We start from the raw sequence: 7,247 nt of genomic DNA, 5'->3' as shown, positions 1-7,247 counted from the left end.
AAGCAAGAACAAAAAGCAAACAAACAAATAAACAAACAACATTGATTTCCAGAATGAGACCAATTGAGGTGAGATGGTGATGTTATTGTAATTTGAGCTGGCCACGGCGGTTTGGGCTGCATGCTCAGAGCGGGCACATGTAATGCAATTCTCCATGTTTATCGAATTGTTCCTGTTTGCATGTAAAATGAGCTCAAATCTGAACCGCACAGTGAAGCAGCAGCAAAGAGTGGGAGGGGGGGGGGGGTGGGAAGGAAAGGAGGAAGGGAAAAGAAAAAAAAACTCGGGGAAACAAGCTATATTTGGAGGGGGAAAAATGATCTCAGAAAAAAAAAAGAAGAAGAAGAAGCTGCTCATGGTGCCTCCAGCCCTATACGTCAAACGTTGTTGAGGTGTCCAAGCGTTTTAGAAATAATTGATGTGATAAATGTGTTGTTTTGGCTACTGTGCCCCCGAATACTGCCGGAGCATTGAATAAAACATGCCTCCCCGCCCTTCCCTGCCGCAGGAGGAAACAGATGTAGAGAGCCAAGGACAACTGAGCTCATGGGCACAGAGACAGATGAAGCGGCACTTGATTTGATACGAGTTGATTTGATTTGATTTAATCTGATTTGATTGATTTGATGTAATTTCATTTTTGATTTGATTTGATTTGTGTTCCAAGGTTTTTGATTTTCTGCAGCTGGCTTAATATCTAGAGTGTGAGGAAAGGATTTTTAGATGGTGATTCTCACACCCCCCTCCCCCCGCCCCTCCCCCCTCCTTCCATGCCCCAGCTGAAAACAGGCATCGGTTGGTATGTTTGAATAATGATGGGTGAATGATTTAAAGGGAAGGGGGGGGGTGAGGAAATAGATACACAAAAGAAGGACTGGATGTACACCTTGATTATAGGAAAGGTAATATATGTACCTTGACCATCCTGTTACATGTAAGAGATGAAAAGTAAAAAAAAAAAACATTTTCATATGCGGAAATTGCAAAATGGACCATTGCAGTCACTAGGGTGAATTGAATTGAATTGAATTGAAAAGGTGTTTTATTCATCAATATTCATCGCAGCCCGGAGGCTGAATTACAGACATTGTTAACAAAGGGCCATGAATACATTAAAAATTCACACAAGATACAGTGTGGCAATGAAAAAAGAAATGCATAAGAACAACAAAAAAATAATCTTATTCATCTTAACCGTTGCACAATGAGATCAACCTATAATACAAAACAAAAATAAATATTTTTATTTATTTATTTAGGGTGTGATTTAAAGAGGGCATATGATTTTATCCTTTTATCAAAGCAATTTTTTGTTGTTGTTGGACTGTGGACAACACAGTCACAAGGTAAAATCTCATACCAGATAACCAGTCAGGCACAAATCAATTTTCACTTTAGGGAGAATCTAATTCCTCATTAGTTTTGGGGTCTGGATAATATCATTTCTTGACTAATTGCACATTGATTCGGTGATAAAAGGGTGGAGAATTTGGCTTATTTTTTATTTGTATGCAGTGACAGGCTCGAAATCTGTTCCTAAAACTTATGGTCTCCTAATATTTTTGTTCTGTACCCAACTTTAAAAATTTGCACAAAAACTTAATGTTTTGCTTCATTTCATTGTGTGTAACTTTCATGAAACAAAAAAACAAACTAAAAAAAATACTAAATTGCAAGCTGCAAAAGAGATGATAAAAACATTTTGTGTAGGAGGGAAAAGAAAGATAATAAATAAGTTTGTGTTAACTATGGCCAAACATGCAAAACATAACAAACACAAAATTTAAACTTTTAAGAGATGGCATGATCGTCATAGAGGGCCATTATGATTAATAAACATTCATATGAATACTTGTTGACAGATTGGAATTGGGACTGCATCCAAGCTAAATTTAGACTACATCAACAATCTTCTGTATGTCACACTGCCTTTGAGGGAGTAGAGAATTTTAGAAGCCACCCACAGAAGCAAAAAGACCCCCAGGAATGGAAAAAGGAAAAGAAAATGGGGGGGGGGGGGAAGAGGGAGAGGCAGGGAAAAAGTTGATTGAGGTGGAGTAGACCATTCAGGTGTGAATGGAAAACATGTTTTATTTGCCATTTCTGATTCTGTCCTGCCCACGGGCGCAAATGGTCATGCAAGCGTGTTGGCCAAGGTTTCCCTTGCTGGGAGTGGTGAAGGGATTAAAGGGGGGGGGGATGGGGCTAAACAGGGACAGGCAATGCATGACTTATTGGCACATCTGGGTGTCTGAACCAATGCTGTATCCCCCGACAAGCCTGTTATTCCAGTAGCCACAAAAGCAAGCTATAGTGTACGGCAAAATAAGGAAATCAGAATCAAAGAATTCCTTCCACCCATCCTAAGGTCAAAGGATTGAATTCTTATACCCTCATTTAGAATCATTCGTTTTCTTAAGTTTCCTTTCTTGTTCTCCCCCCCCCCCCCCCCCCCCTGTAGAGAGCTGATGAGTGAACAGACATGCCTGTGTACTTTCCAGACCCCTCCTTTTCTTTGATCTCGTACATGTAGTCATGTTGTTCTATCATTTGACGTTCTATCATTTTGATGCTTTGATGTTTAGCTTTCTCGGTTGTCATCACATTCAAGAAATACAAGTTTGTAATTTGATTTTTATTAGGCCAGCAAAATTTGGGAGAGCTTATTTGAAAAAGAGAAAAGAAAGATATATTACTGTTTGTTTTAAGTGCAAGTGGCTTGTTAGTATTTTCTGTGTAAACACGCTAATCATCTCACCAGAACAATTCAAGATGCATGGTTTGTTCATCACCAAGACCTTCAGCTTGGCCCAGCATTGACAGTAAGGCATTTTAGCATTAGATTTTTCCCCTTTCAAAGTAAATACAAGTAGCTACAAAGTTGATATGGAAATTGACCACTGCATCTCAAAGTCTGCTAATCAAGGTGTTTGGTTGTGCTGTAGTATCTCAGAAAAAAGTGAAAGAGAACAAATTAAAGGTAAAGAAAAAAGATTAGAATGAGAAATTCAAAATCAATAGTGGTGCAGATGTCTTACGTTCCACAAAGGGTGGTGACAGTATGTTCAAATTGATCGCATTGTCATTTGTACTCATGTACATGTATATTGTTTGCTGGAAATAAATGTCATTGAACGGCACTGAACTGACATGGATTGGAAAATAAAAAAAATGCTCTCATTGTTAAGCTTGCATTTCACCATGTGCAGTGTACTTTAAAAAAAAAAATTATGAATATGCCTTCAAATTTCTTTCAGAGTCAATGACTTAAAACTGCAAAACAAAAATCTCGAACAAAATTGAATTTCTAAGCCAAACATGTTATAACCATTGAGAAAAGAACTTTTTATGCCACCCACCCCCTCCACCATTACCTACAAGAGATGCAATAAACACAGATCATGCACTAAGATGTAGGGAAAAGAAGGAAATCTGTTAGATGAGAGTGCTGAGCCAAATGTAGTTGACATTTTGCAGTCGCTAAGGACATAAGCTGGAGGGCAACGGTGATGTATTATCCAATTTCAGCATATGCTGGTGGTCGGGAATTCAAGATTGATGTTACAGCTTAGCCAAAAAAAGAAGAGAATTAAAAGAAAAGAAAACTCTTCCAAGATTTATTGTCAATAGGGAGGAGATGAAGGGGGAGGAGAATTGTGGAGAAAGGTTATCATGTGAAGAAGAATGAAAGGCATGTTTTAGAAGAGTGCTTAGAGGGGAGAACAAAATAAAAGTGAAAGGTGAACCCGTATTGTGGATACACTAGGGAGAGTTTGGATTTAATGGTACCACGCTGTCGTTTCAGGGCAGTTTTAATCTGTGAAGTCCTGGGAAATCTGGCTTCAGATACCATGATTGTGTCATCATTGAATTACCACCTTTTACGTTTCAATGTGTATATATATGTTATTGAGAGAAAGGTTCATACAGTGTATGGCTAAATTCACTAATACTGCACAAAGTGGAAAGAAATATGCAGAAGTTTCCCGATTTTAGAGACAACTAGGAACCTCTGTGTCTTAACCCTAACTAGGCCGGGGGGGGGGGGGGCCTCGGAGGCCCCCCCCCCTGACGTTCCGCGCGATGTATCGCAATCGCAAAAAGCTATCGCCGCGACGTTTCATGACTTTTTTCTTTCGAGTCTCTCGCATCTTTTGACACCAAATTTGCGACGCCCGGGCACGCGGTTCCGAAGTTACGCATGAATATGTACATGCATGTCAGACCAAAAATTGCTCAAAAACGTTAATTCGTGTACAATTTCAATGCAAACTGTGCTTACAGGCAAATTTCATAAAAGCATGATTATTTTGGTGTTTTATTGATTAAAATCAATGAATAACACATTTTCTTGTTCGGAGCGATGTCGTTGACAAATTTCATCGAAAAAACAATGAAAAACATAAAGTCGAAAAAACAAAGAAATACGTAAGAAAGTCCAAAAAACAATAAAATACTTAAGAATTTTTTCTGATATCACAATTTTTTTTATTTACATTGGCTAAGGACACTAAATAAAATATTTACACAAAAAATGTGCCTGTTTTGAGCTTTATTTTGTTATTTATACCAAATAGTCGCGATTGCGCGGTCGACGGCCGAGATCTGGAGGGGGGGCCTGGGAGGCCCCCCCGGCTCTATCAACTACCTAAATAGCCCGGCCTAATTAGGGTTAAAATGTGCTGTGCCTATGAAAGATTTTGTTATAAATAAAACAAAATTGCAAGATTTGTGAAAAATATGCAAAGGAAACATACATTGTACACTACACTCTACCTTAACATAAAGCATGAGCAATGAGTAGTTAAAAGTCATCACCAAACCAGATGTGTGAAATTTATCTTAAAGTTCATGTATCCCTTTTGCAACCCTAAAAATAAAGAGTCCTTTCATATTAAACTGGTATATTGAAAAAGTAGGTACTTCAGACTTTTCTTCAGAATAATGAAACTAAATACTTCTTCTATGATTGAGAGAGAAGCAATAGTATAGACTTCCAGTGAATACATTTGGACTCCCGAAATAAATTCCAACCGTAATTCTAAGCACAAAGGGGAGTGTAGTCTCAAGTGACATGGGGTTTGTTTTATCATTTCTGTTTTAAAGATTATGAGGTGTATTACTGTAAGATTTCAGACATGATGTTTGTTAGAAGACATCATCCTCCAACCATGCAAAATTTTGTGATGTTTGCCATATGGTTAATACCCAACTTTTAGTTTCTCTTCTGTATGCTGTGTGTATCAAATGTTTTACGGTAGTTTTGTATCTGCCATTTCTTAGTTCAGTGATTATTCACAAAATAAAAACACCACAATGTGTCGCCTCTCATAGAATAAATGCAGTATACATCATCTTTCAAGATGGGAGAATATCACAGACTTTGATTCTGAGAAAAGGATGACAATGACCCATATTTTAAATCAACTGGCAAAAAATACCATTTAAGCCATAACGAAGAAAAAAATAACTGTCCACGTGGATGAGCAGTAGTTAATATTTCATCAAGAAATGAGGTAAAGCTGATTATTGAAATCAAGTCAGCTCCACTTGAAATAGGGCAAAGTCTCTCTTCCTCCTCCTCTTCCTCCTCCTCTTCCTCCTTTGTTTAAATTGTTCCTCACTTCATGCTCATCTCGTGATGCGGATGGAGTGCTTGCCACCTGGGAATTTTTCTCCAGCCGAGGACATTCCGTGCTAAATCAGGCAGACTAGTGCTTCCAATGCCGACAACAACCATGCAAGGGCAGCAAATGCAAACGTTTCGCAGACTCGCTGCCAGATTTGATCTGTCCTTGACATTTTGGATAATGTGCACCTTTACTCCAATTCTGCCCCACCCCCCTTCCCTGTTACCCCCCCCCCCACCCTGTTTTGTTGTTTTTTTAATGAGTTAGTCTTTTGTGACTGTGTGTAGTGTTCAATTGAAGTTTCCTGTCGTTCAAACATGTATGCATAGTTTATGTATTTGTGAATGTAGTGCATTTTGTGTGGATGTGAATGTCTATGTACAACTTGTACACGTATGTGTGTGTGTGTACATGCATGTCTATGAATGTTTGATTTGTTTGGATGTGATTTTGGGGACTTCAAAACACTGAAGAAGGTACATTTACCTCAACTGTATCTACGAATGTATTATGAACTTTGATATATATATATATATATATATTATATATATGTATATATATATATATATATACATATATAGTGTAAAAACAGTCGTATAAACACCGCAGGAGCCAAAAAATTGAACTGACGTTTCGGTCAAAGACCTTTATCAAAATAAATCTGACCATAAACAATTTGATGTAAGAAACTAAGAAGACGCACAAGTTTCTTACATCAAATAGTTTATGTTCAGATTTACTTTGATAAAGGTCTTTGACTGAAAGGTCAGTCCAATTTTTTGGGCTCCTGCAGTGTTTATACGACTGTTTTTACACTTGATATCTACTTACTACACACCGACGCACAACTTTCATATTTTGATATATATATATATAGATATATAGATATATAAAAACAGTGACTCATTCTGTCCTGCAGTATTTTGTTGTAGTTTTCTGCAGTAAGAATGATAGTGTGAAGTGCAGTATACTTGTCACTTTATTCATGGAGAAAGACAGGGATAGGTACCCATAAACACATAATTATGAACAATAGCATATAGATATGATTTGCATACCTTGAGACCAACAGAAATCTTCTTGAGCATATGAAGACATTTACTTCCAGTCGTAGGATATTTATATCATATTGGATGGCTAGATGAAAGCAATATTGGCCCTCACGAGTGCAATATTCCCTGGTATTCCATGAATTAATGCCATCCAATATAATTATCATCATCTACAATCAAATAGAGCAAGCATAAACTGCACAAAAATACAGGGCTTCTGCTGGTCTTTGAAGTTAACTCGGCTGTCACATTCCATTGCCAAAAAGGGGAAGCCCCTAAAACTGCGCGTATAAAGCAATAAAGCAACTAGCAAGATGTTTGCACGCTTGAGATGTAACAAAATAACGCGCACTAGTAGCAAGCGTTTGCACACTCAGCAAGCGCTCGTGCAAAAGATGAGACAGAATATGGTGTGATCTTGAACACCAGTAACAACGGTAGCCTATGGGGAATTAATACGTTGGTCTATGCATTTCGTTCAATATGCTCTGATATTGAACGGTAAAAATTGAGTGCACCACAATACGTGTTTTTAATGCACCGCTAAAACGTCCTATACAGATGA

Source organism: Diadema antillarum, unplaced genomic scaffold, assembly GCF_040938485.1.
Source record: "Diadema antillarum isolate AM-2024a unplaced genomic scaffold, OU_Dant_1.0 seq00002289_RagTag, whole genome shotgun sequence".
NCBI classification, from domain to species: Eukaryota; Metazoa; Echinodermata; class Echinoidea; order Diadematoida; family Diadematidae; genus Diadema; species Diadema antillarum.
The sequence above is the reverse complement of the archived record's forward strand: the minus strand, read 5'-3'. Positions refer to the sequence as shown.